At 38.8% G+C, this 12,403-nt stretch overlaps 1 protein-coding gene across 1 annotated transcript in view; it reads left to right on the forward strand.

Annotated features, from left to right (window-relative positions):
• POLA1 (polymerase (DNA directed), alpha 1, catalytic subunit) overlaps window positions 1–12,403 on the forward strand; it is a 361,002-nt gene that overhangs the window by 188,307 nt on the left and 160,292 nt on the right. The gene's annotated exons all lie outside the window — the stretch shown is intronic.

A 12,403-nucleotide genomic window follows, 5' to 3' on the forward strand; every position in this document is an offset into this window, starting at 1 on the left:
CGTCAAGGTTATCTGGGGGGAGGTCACATTCCAAAGTAGACAAAACGTTCAGGATATGAAATGTTAGGCCTTTATTCAGCATGAAGAATCAACGTCAGAATTACTCAGTTCCTCATTTATAGACCTCACTAGCAGAGCATGATTTTGGGAATCATTCATTATGGGAAGAATTCTAAATTTTCACTGTTTAGTCTATCAGCATTTTCACCATGGAAATGTTAATATTAGAAGAAACTCCTGTATTTTCTTTCTCTAAGATGGGACAATCTGTTTTGGCTAAGTTGGAAATAGGCAGAAAATTGATCTTCTATGTAGTTTAGAAACATTGCTAACTGAAACATTGCTTTTTAACTTATTTTTGTATGTATGGTAGTAGTGGTGAGTATGTAAACATTTTTTCAGTCTAAATAACTTCATTTTCATTGTCTAGAAATTTAATCCAAGACTTAGAGAGCATTCTCTTTATTTGTCATGTTGCCACAAGTAAGTAGTTAACTGCCCACTTGATTGACTTCTCCATGGGGTTTCTAATCAATAGACAAATATCACATCGAAGATTGGAGTTTAGTATGACTATCATCTAAATTAGAAATGAACTTCTGATGTTTAGCATATATTATTGATTGGGTGACAGAGAAAGATCGCCATTATTCCTTCTTTTCATGGCTCCACGCTGTGTGAATGTCTCCTGTATTTGCAGAATTAGCGCATTCACAGAAAAAGATCATGCTCTTCTGAGTTCTACTTCATGGTAGGCCCTTCTCTTTCTTACTTGAGCCAGTAGAGGGACATTACATTGAGTTTCTTTGTTATTGACCACCAGCTGTGTTGATTACAAGGACTACTAATGGCAATCCAGTTGGACACTAACATATGTCAAGTGTTGTAGAGCCAAAGATATTGATAGTACTGAGGTTGAGTGAGTGGTGAGTTAATTACCTACAGCTCTTTACTCCTGTTTTGTGATCTTAAAAGAACTGCCTACTGTACATAGTGACTGAGAGTACATATTAGTGGTTTCATTTGCTAATTCTTGTTTTTATCTGAAGCTTCCTCCTCCCTCCATTTTAAACTTAGAGTCACTTCAGGGGACGTACAAGTTACATTGAGAAACACATGCTTCATCATTAGGAGAAGAGTGGAATACAGAATTTGATCAAGCGTAGTTTCAAATCACCAAGAAATATGGTTGTCAAAAAATAAAAATACGATTTTCAAATAAAAAGGAATAAAGGTGTAGGTTCATATGTTGTGTTGTTGATTGCCTTGAGTCGAGCACAACTCATAGCAACCCTGTGAACAAAGGACCTGAAGCCCCTCTACAACTATCAACATTTATCAAAGTTCATAGTTTCCAGAGGCATGTTGTTTAGGATATAGATGCCACTCTGGCTTCCAAAATATATATGACTTCACTTACATGAAAATCAATCTATTGCATCATGTTTCAAAGTTGACTACTTTAATAGGAGAGGAAATACTATTTCTTCTTTCACCTTATGACAAAGATCCTTGAATTCCCTTCTCTTAGAGCAGTCAAATATACACAAAAATACATAAAACACTGAACAAGGATAGTTTCTAGTAATTTGTTCATTTCTTTAGAAGGAAACAACAGTATGCCTCTATTCTCAGAGTTGATAAAATGTTGAAGGCAGCATGAAGAGCTTTACTGCAAAGTAGATTTCGTGTCCCGGTCCTTGCTGTTTCCTCGGAACACAGTTAAAGTTTAATTGATTTTTTTTTTTAGTCATAAAAAGCCAGTTTAAAGACCAAATCTGTAAGCTTTTAGGGATGTTTTTGAAACACTCAATTTTTCAGTGAGAAATTGATCTATGTACCCCCTCCTCTTAAATTTTGCTCCAGAAGAGCAAATAGATACATTTAAAAAAAAAAGAGGAGAGAAACACTAGCTAATCTAAATTGGGAAATGAAGAAGGCTTTTTTTAAGCATGAAAATTTCATCATCTTGTCAGCTGGCAGAATGCCTGCTGTGTGGATTCACAAAGGCTAAGAATTACACTTTCATGAAATTTTCCTCACTAACTGCCCTGGTTAATTTGAAAGATAACCCACTGTTCTAATTCATTCCTCAATTGGGCGGTGCAGGTTTTATCTTTGATCTGACAAAGCATTTGTGTTAATCGTTTTGGCCCTCTACTAGACACTCTTGGGATTGTGCTTTTACAATAAATGTGTCTGTGATAGCTCTTTAGTCTATTATACTTACAATAGATCCATAGAACTGGTAATTAATTCTCCACTGCTTTGGAAATGGGAAGAATAGGTGTAGCTCTGTCAAGTGCTGCTGGGAAGTTTGTTTAGCTGGTTCATTTTTGAAGTGTTCCCCTCAGCCATCCATGAAGCAGCCACAGAAGAGAGTCTGAGATTGAGTTGCTCGCCTACCCTTACTGCTAGCTGATAAATGGGAAATCTGACCCCTCTTAGAACCTGGGAGGGGTCTAGTCGGTCATTTATTTTCATCTCAAGTACTATTAGTTCTAATGTACATCAAACCCTCATTCTGATACTTAAAGAGGCATCTGCATCTGAAGGTAGAGCCTGAATCAGACACATTGATAATGGTCAACTGAAGTTCATTCCTACGTTCTTCTCTGTGTTGACTCTTCAAGTTTTAGTATTCGATTGTGGCAAGATAACGGTCTTCATCATCGTTGTTGTAGTTCTTCTAGTCACCTGTAAGGCAGCATCGCTCATGGCACTCTCCTATGATTTGTAGCCGTAGAACTGTTGTTGTTGTCCATTGATGTGGTCGCCCTCGATTGAAAAGAATTAAGAGGTAAACACCAATCAGTGCCATGGATATAATAACCTTTGACTGTTGCTAGGACCAGAAATTGATAGTTGGATTCCTTAGAAATTTGATGAGGTTTTATAATGTCCACATTTTCCAGAATTAAGCTTGCTGAGGACAAAGACTGTTTCTTCTGTGGTTCCCCACATAATCTACACCATAGCCCTTCCTTTGTAACATTAATGAAGAACTAGTACATGTTAGACATTTCTATTTTTTCTGTAAATTTACTTTTCGCTATGCTACCATAATAGGAGATTGATTAGTCACGTGCAAAAGTCTCAGGTTAACAGAAAATTTTCTACTAGTGTGAGATCATGGAAGCATAACAAAATAAAGCTCTTTGTTCCCATCTTCCATATATATTGTCTCCCCGTATTTTTTCCTTAGTATAATTGTGTCATAAGCTGTATTTCTACATCTTTACTAGAGTCATGTTTCTTTTTTTTTTAGCCATCTTTACTATACAATGTGTGCTGACCTTATCTGAAGTCTTTCTTTTGTGTTTGGGAGCCCACTTTGACTGAGGATTCTGAGCATCATTGTGGTGTATCTACATATTAAGTAGAGCAGAAAGTTGTTGTTGTTTTTTCCTTTTTAATTCTTTTTTTTTTGGTGTTTACCATCAAATCTGATCCGACTGGTACTGGAGGAGACTGCCCCTCTTTCTCCAGCAGAGAGAACATCTGGTGGATTCGAACCGCGTGCAGTGCAGCTTCTTGTCACTAGGCCACCAGAGCTCCCTGAGCAGAAAGTTTTGTAGCATATTAAAAAAATCCATGTAAAACTGCTCTTTTCCGCTTCTCACACACACCCCCCCAAATTTTGAAGTGAAAAGCATTCATTGAAGGTATTAATAACAAAATCTAATGTTACACGACTTGCTTGGGATCATTCGCAGTTAGAGAGATGCTAATCAGAACACCTATTAAGTATTCCCTCATCCTGGCAATAGCAAAGTTTTAAAAATCATTTTTACAAAACCAAACCAAAAATAAGGCCTAGGAAAAATAGCCAAGTTTTGTCAAGGGCGGGTAGAGAAGTGCAGCAATGAATGAATGGAAATCCAAGTTCTCTGTAAATGTTCATTAAAATTATTAAAATGAAATAAAATTTTAAAAGTATAAAAAAAAGAGTGTGGAAAGATCAGAACCCTGCTAGAAATATAAAATTGTACAGTGACTCGAAATTTTTTATGTGTTTATTTATTTTTAAATGAAAGTTTATAGAGACTTAGGGTTTCTATTCATCCATTGTTGCACTTTTCTCCCTTAGAAATTTCATTTAAAAAGTTTAGGCACAGAAAGAAATATTCTTTGGTTTCTAGGGATGAGGAGGAGGAGGAAGGAAAAAATAACTTAAAAGTACACGTGTATTAACTTGAGTGAAGGGAAAAACAGTCAGAGCAGACCCTGGCATGTTTGCAAGTGACAAGTTAACACAGTAAATACTATTACACGATTCTTCAATAACAGTGATGACAAACAATAATTTATGAGTCGTTATAGAGGTAGATAGGTAATCTAAACAGGTGTGAGGTGGCTTACAGGAGTGCACCCTCAAGCGTGTAATACTTTTGGCAGAGAGTATTTCTTCATACATCCTTACATGTCCTACAGATATATCTAGGTAAATAGTAGAACATTTTGAGGAATATAGTATAGCGTGTAGTAGATTTGAAAACTTGTTAGACATAACCAAACCCTTGGAGAAGGAACTGGGTCTTTGGCCTTGAAGTTGTCAATGAAGAATGGGGGGAAAAATCACAGATGCATGGAAAGTCTTCACTAGCCCGAGACCCAAAGAATTGTACAGTATTTAGTGATGACAGCATCACTGGTGGACTGATCAGGATCATGATAGAAGATTCCATATGGAGTGGGAGAAAAATGGAAAACAAAGTTCAGAAGCAGAAAAAAATCACCTGACTTAACTAGTCTGATCGAAACTGTTGGCGATCCTGAGCCCTTAAGCTAATCAGTAAACAAAGTCAGCCTCCAGGGTCACCTTAATCCAGAAATGGGCCTAGGAAGTGAGTCATAACTCCATGGGGAATCTGCTGCTTAGAATAGTCAGCCATCTGCAACTACAAGGGCTGCATTTTCTCCCAAAACCAAAGGAAAGAAGAATGACAACAGAAACTCCTAACGTCTTGAAGCCAGAACTTTTATCAGAAGCATAACTAGGGCGTGCAAGACAGACTAAATACTCCACAAACATGAACTCCCATTTGGCATCATAGGCAGTGGAATCCATAGTGACCAGCAGGACTTGGACAACTTTCTTTAGGATGCCACAAAGCTGCGTCTCTGAATTAATCTGATAATTTAAGGCTGATGGAGCCCCTGATCCATCATCCAGCCCAGCCCCTCTCGGGTGAATTCCTGGCCAGCTCCTGTGATTGCCATTGCCTTTCGCATTTCCTCTCCTGAGCATGTGGCATACCTTCACACCAGCGTGCCGCTGTGCAGGTGGATCCAGGAGCTTTCAAGTCAGGCAGTAACAGTGACGCTCGAGGACTCTTACTATTCCGCTGTAAATATTCAGTGTTCAATAACCCTCAAAATTTCTCATTTCTTACCTGTGGTGATACAGGCTGATCGTTTTTAGGCTATAGGTTGCAATATGCAGTAGTGTCACAGGTACATTAGTTCCATATCACTTAAACTTGAAGCATTATTGGAATTAGCGTTTATTTCCTTGCTTCTACATTTATGCATGGGACATTTAAAAACAATAAATTGAGCTTTAAAAAAAAACAATATAATTACATGGGAGACAAAAGGTATGCAAAGAAGCAATCAATCTCTTTGCCACCCATTTAGCCACATAGGCAGCATGAGCTACGCTTCCTGGTGGGGCTTTCAGGAGGGTAGTTTCTTTGCAAAGCTCCAGAACTCACTCTAAATCTTACTAAAATTAAACCAAATGGAAAATACTGGCAAGTCGTAATTTTTGTTTCACAGCACTTGCTAGGAATTTAAATATAAATCCCACAGACACCAAATCATTTTTTAATTGTGTTGGTCTAAAACTACAGCCGTTGATAGTGGCATGGTGTCTTAGGGCTGAATGACAGCTTGTTCTTGGTTATGTCTGCCGATCCAGCTCATTTTGATTTTGGTATAGCATTTTACTGCTACACCACAGTAGGAAATGGGTTTTTGACGAAGAGTGCAGAACACTCTGAGTTAAACCAGGCCTAAGGCCTGTTTTTCCAAAGTGTCTCTGTCATCTTGATGTTCTTCCTTCAGTATTCACTAGGATAGTATCAGACTTGGACCTCCCTTCAACTTGTCGGTATAGGAGTGTCCTCAGTTTTGGCGAACAGGACCTCAAAAAGTCAGCATTTAGAAAAGGACACAAACCTGTAACTCCTTCAAGGCCTAGCATCCAAAACTGAGACCAGAATAACCCAGAGTTTTATCCATCACTTAGAGTGAGACAGCTCATTATGGATACCAAGTTGCTAACCATCTTCTCTCTCCTCACTCTGAAAATAGCATGGATCATTCGCTCTGAGCATCCACAGTTAGGTTATATAGCTACATCGGGCATAAGTCTAAAGAACCAATTAGACTCCAGCCAGTCAAGCCATTGAAAGGAATCAGGTGTGTTGAATGTGAAGTGTCATTAACCTATGAAAGTGTTCTCTCCCTCTGAAGTGGAAAACAAAGTTTTCTGAAATGCTTTCAGAGTTGTCAAATACATGAAAACAAGTGAGTGAAACCCAAGTACTACTTGGACCAAAGCAGTAAAATTCATTTCTTCAGTTTGATTTCTCTAACTTTGTGTATTTAGGGAAAACTCAACTTAGGTCTAACTCCAGCCATCTGGAGCTGCTATCTTGTAGCAGTGTGAGTAATTGAACCAGAACAGATTTCATTTAACCTTTCAAAAGTGAAATTTTCTCGCCATTGACCTTCCTGACTTTTTGAGGAGCAAAACGGAACTGTCGTTTTTCTGCTGCACATATAAACGAGAGAGGAAAGAAAAGCGCCTCAGGAGGCGGCTGCCTTTCACATTTGGGGTGTCTACAGCTTGTCCATTAGGCTTCATGTGGGAAGAGCTACGTTTTCTAGACAGGTACTGATTGGAATTTCTAGATGATCCTGTTCAGCACTGTCTTGAGTTAAATGGCATAACCAGATTTCTGCTTAGGAAGTCATTTATTCAGCTGTGTTTCTGAGACATCATAGAAAAATTCTTAAAGCCTAGTAATAATAAAAATATGATGATAAAAAAATGGAGTGCCAATATATATTCTAAATCAGTGAGTACTGGTTTGGTTTGTGCTCGGCATAAATCACAGATCCTATTCAGTGGTTATCTAATTCTTAGCACTCCCCCAATACCTGTTTTTCTTCCTGCTATGATCCTTGGGGGCTCTGGTGACCAAGTGGTAAGAAGCTAGGCTGCAATCTCAAAGGCACATGGTTCAAATCCATCAGCTGATCCTCAGGAGAAAGATGGACAGTCTCTTCCCATGCAATATACTGCCTCTAAAACCCCTCTGGAAGGTACGTTGTGAGTCAGTTTGACTCAGTGGCACACAACAACGGTGAACAATGATCCTTGGTAGTATATTAAGCTGTTATCCAAAAGATTGACATTTGTCATCCTTCCATAGCTTCTCAGGAGACAGAAGGGAAGTCTCCTCTGATAAACATTTATAGCCTTGGAAACCAAGTGCCAGGTCCCCAGGAGTCAGAATTGCCTCTATGGTAGTGAGTTTTTGCTCCACCACAGTATAACTCGTAGAGTGGGTAGTTCTGCGAAGTCTAGTAGCTTGTTTCCAAAGAAGTCCCTGGTCTCCTTCTGGCTGCAGAGGTGTTCAGGGCTCCATGGCCGTTTGAGAAATTTTCATTCTTCTGGGAACTGAGATGACCTTGTAGCTCAGCTCTTCAGAGCCGGACCTAGCAAGGCTTCAGTTTTCATCTAGCAGCCAAGAATGTTAGAGTCTTGCCAAGAAGAAGCAGGAAAAAACACATTTGCTTAGAATTTGCATATATATGTTCATTAATGATGTGGATGAAACCATGCCTAATCTTAAGAGAATAATGTCCCTCAACTACATCTGGGGTTTATTGCCTTTGCAAAGGCATTTGACTGGGTGGATCACAACAAATTCTGGCTAATGTTGAGAACAATGGGAATCCTAAAACACTTGATTATGCTCAGTCAAAAACCCTAAACCTAGCTGTTCTCCAAACAGAATAAGGGAAAACTGTATGGTTCAAAATTTAAGAAAGATGTGTGTCCAGGTTGTACCTTCATAAATTTTCAGTCTATATGATAAATAGATTATTAATAAAGCTGGATTTTATGAAGAAGAGTGTGGAATCAGGATCAGAAGACTCATCAGAAACCCAGATGACATACCCTTACTAGCTGAAAGTGAGAATAACTTAAAGTGCTTGCTGCAGAAAGTCAGAGACAACAGGACAATCTCAACATAAGAAAAAAATCTTCACCATTGAGCCAATTGGCAACATCATGATAGAGAAAAGATGGATGTCACCTATTTTATCTTAGTTGGATCTACAATCAATACTCTTAGTTTGAGCAGTCAAGAAAACAAAAGACATGTTGCACTGGGAAAATCTACCATCAGGGACCTCTCCAAATATCCATTTAAGACTAAGGTGCAACTGATCCACACTATTTGTTGTTTTTATATGTGCTGTTGAGTTGGAATCAACTCATAGCTGACCCTCCAGCAGGTTTTCAGAGGTAGTTAATCACACAGGAGGAGATTGCCCATCTTTCTACTGCAGAGCAGCTGTTGGGCTCAAACCAGGAGCCTAGGCCACCATAACTCCCTTGGTCCAAGCCATAGTCTCTTCAGTTACTTGTTGTGTAGCCAAAAATCAGTCAGTGACTAAGGATGACAGAAGAAGAATCAATGCCTTTCAGTTGTGTTGTTGAAGAAGAGTATTGAATACCTCCTAGATTGACAGGAGAACAAACGTGTGTCCTAGAGACAATGAAATCAGGCTGCTCCTTGTAGGCAAAGATGGTAAAACTGCCTATCACATTCTTTGGGTATGTTGTCAGGAGAGGCCAGTCCTTGGAGAAAGACATAATGTTTGATAAGGTGAAAGGTCAACACAGAAGAAGTCCCGGGATAAGATTGATCAACAAAGTGACTGTAACTGTGCTCGCTTCAGCAGCACATAAACTAAAATTGGAACGATACAGAGAAGATCAGCAAGAAGTGTTCCATTAGAAAAAAAAAATATTTAAAAAAAAAAAAGTGACTAACTATGGGCTAGAGTGCCTCAGGGATGATGAGGTTGGCTCAGGATAGGGCAGGTGGCAGTACTGTTCATAGGTCACTAGGAGTCATAGTTGACTTGATAGCACCTAACAACCACTACAGCTTTCCCCTACGTGGTGCTAAGGAGCCAGCCCTTCTAGTAACTGAACTCAAAAAGATCAAAAAGGAACCCAGATTCAATGAAGGCATGTTTCAAAGTTTTATAGCATAATAAGATTTTGATGCTGATGAATGTATGTGATGATAGAGTACCCTGCCACTGTCACTGAGAAAATACCCACTCATAACAACTGTAAAACTAATGATTACTGAAAAAGCAAACAAAAGATTAAACACCTCAAACCCATTGCCATGTAGTTGGAACTGACACATAGCTGAGCCTCAGCTGGTTTTCAGAGGCTATATAAATCACACAGGAAGAGATGGCCTGAATCTTTATCCTTCTGAGCTCTTGGTAGATTTGAAATTCTATCTCAGTAGCTCTGTATGGTTCCTAAGGCAGTAATCATTCAAAAGTAGATTGTTAATCCCTTTCTCTTGGGCAGCTAGTGATTTAGAACCACCAGCATTTTAGGGTTCTTAAAAGGTTGTTAACAAGAAAGTTGGCAGTTCGTATCCGCCACCAGCTCTATGGAAGAAAGATAAGCAGTCTCCTCCCATCTCTTGATTTATATAACCTCTGAAAATCTGCCTTTGGGGTCAGCGGTGAGTCGTTTTGGACTCCGTGACAATGAATTGGGGTTGGTTTAGTTTTGGGGTTTTTTTGGTAACCTTTCAATTAGAAGGTGAGCTCTTTAGCCACAGTACCACTTGAGCTCCCAGTGGTTAACTTATTGAGGATGGCAGTGAGCTTTTATTTACTTGGATTATATGCATAACTCTGGAAGCAGGAGCGGCATCCACTTCCGAAATGGCTTGCCTCCGGAAACTCTATGTACGAACAGTGCTCAGGCTGTTTGTTCATAGGGTCGCTATGAGTCGTCTACGACTCAACGGCATTAAACAACAACAACATATGTATAACTGTTTATTATGTGTCAAATTGGGAACATTTAAAAATATTAAACCATTTAAAAGTATTAGTAAAACGAATATATAATAAAAATAGCATTTTTATGAAAAATAATTACATACTCCAAAATGGACAAAGAAATTTGTAGGAACAGTGACATTGTTTTATATTTTAAAGTCTTTAATATTTGTCTTAGAAAACAGCTGAATTGTCACATCTTCTTTTGCATCCTGTTCTGTTTGTTGTAGTTAAAATAGGAAGGAGTGCTCTAACAGCCTTCTTTTGTTAATTGTGGATATTTTTTTGGTCACTACACCAAAGTTTAACGAAGCCTATGGAGTTCTCAGCTGGTTGTGTGGAGAAATAATGGAGGACAACTATCTAGCCAACTGACTGGAAGAGATCCATATTTATTCCCATTCCAAAAAAAGGGTGACCCGACAGAGTGTGGAAATTATCTTAAAATATCACTAATATCACACACTAACAAACTCTTGCTGAAGATTATCCAGAAACAGCTGGCACAGTACATTGACAGAGAACTACCAGAAATACAAGCTGGGTTTATTATTGCCATTGTTAGATGGGTCTTGGCAGAAAGCAAAGAGTACCAAAGGAATGTCTATCTGTGTTTCATTGACTATGCAAAGGCATCTGAATGTGTGATCACAACAAATTGTGGCAAACTTTGAGGAAATGGGAATCGGTGGGAAGCCAAATTTCATACTAAATATTGATAATAAACCAAATGCTGTATCAGGATACAAGCTGGAATTCACCCTGAAGCACCAAGGCAGACTTTAGGTGTTCAAAGGGGTAAGCACTAAGGTAGATCTTAAGCGTTTACACAATTCTTGTATTTGCTAACCCCTCCTTCCTGAGTCAAGCTTAAGGTTTTCAATAGAAAGAGCTTAGCTTCATTTGCACAGAATTCTCTGAGATTTGATCCCTCGAAATTTTCAATAAAGGCACAGGGAAGCTGGCTTTGGTGCTTTAGTTCTTCTTGATAGAACTACTCTCCCCGTGCTTTACCTCCCTGTTTACTTATACATTCTTGGTGTTCTGTTTAAATATTAATACTTTACTCTCAATCAGCAACACGGAATCCCATAACACTTGACTGTGCTCATGCAAAACCTATACTTGGACCAGAATGCAGTCCTCAGAACAGAGCAGAGAAACTGCATGGTTAAAAATCAAGAAAGGAGTGCATCAGGGATGCGTTCTGTCTCCATACCTTTTCAGTCTATATGCAGAGCATATCATTTGGGAAGCAGGGTTTTATGAGGAGGAATGTGGAATCAGGATTTGAGGAAGACGCATTAACAGCCTATGTCATACAGTTGACACAGCCTTGCTGAGACTGAGGCAGACCTGAAGCACTTGCCCCAGAAGGTCAAGGACTATAGTCTTCAGTATGGATTGAAGCTCAACATCAAGAAGATAGAGATTCTCAACTACTGGGCCAATTGGCAGCACCATCATAGATGGAGAAGAGATTGAAGTTGTTAATAGTTACACCTCGCTCAACTCCATAATCAACACTAATAGCAACAGCAGTGAGGAAATCAAAAGATGAATTGCTTTGGGAAAAATCTGCTGTCAAGGGGCCTCTCCAGAATACTGAGAAGCAACAATGTCATTCTAGAGACAAAGGGCAGGCTTCAGAGCTGCTGAATATAGGGTTGCTATTCACCACAAGCAACTTGAGGGTACATAACACCACCACCAAAGTTTGTAATGTAATTGTTACTGAAATATTTATTTGGAAGGTGGAGTCTAAAGTCATATCAATAAATATTTTATACTCAGTTATTTTTAAATCTACTAGTTTACTTAGTGCCTTGAATGGATTGATCCCTTACCCATGCTTGCTCGCAGTTCATATCTACCAGCTGCTCTTCAGGAGAAAGATCCCACTGGAGGGTCAGCTATCATTCAGTTCTGACTCAACAGCACATATAATGACAATAGACATTAGGAAGATTTTGGCCTACTGAATGTTAAAGATTTTAAAAAAACTGATAGTTCTTTTAAAAATATTTTAAAAGTTGTCTTTGTTTATCATCACCACGTTCTTTTCAGAAAAACCTTTTAATATTAGAAAACTGTTGAATTTTGTGAAAGTTCTTATTTTAAAATTGATAACTAATACTGACTCAGGAACAGGTTTAAGGCTTTGAACACTAATGAGCGAAGGCCAGATGAGTTGTGGGAGGATATCATCCAGGAAGAGTGCAAATGGTCATTGCAAAGACAGAAGAGGAAGAAAAGACCAAAATGGATGTCAGAAGAT

The sequence above is a fragment of the Elephantulus edwardii genome, unplaced genomic scaffold, assembly GCF_000299155.1.
Source record: "Elephantulus edwardii isolate Elephantulus edwardi_28Jun2011 unplaced genomic scaffold, EleEdw1.0 scaffold00040, whole genome shotgun sequence".
Lineage (NCBI taxonomy): Eukaryota > Metazoa > Chordata > Mammalia > Macroscelidea > Macroscelididae > Elephantulus > Elephantulus edwardii.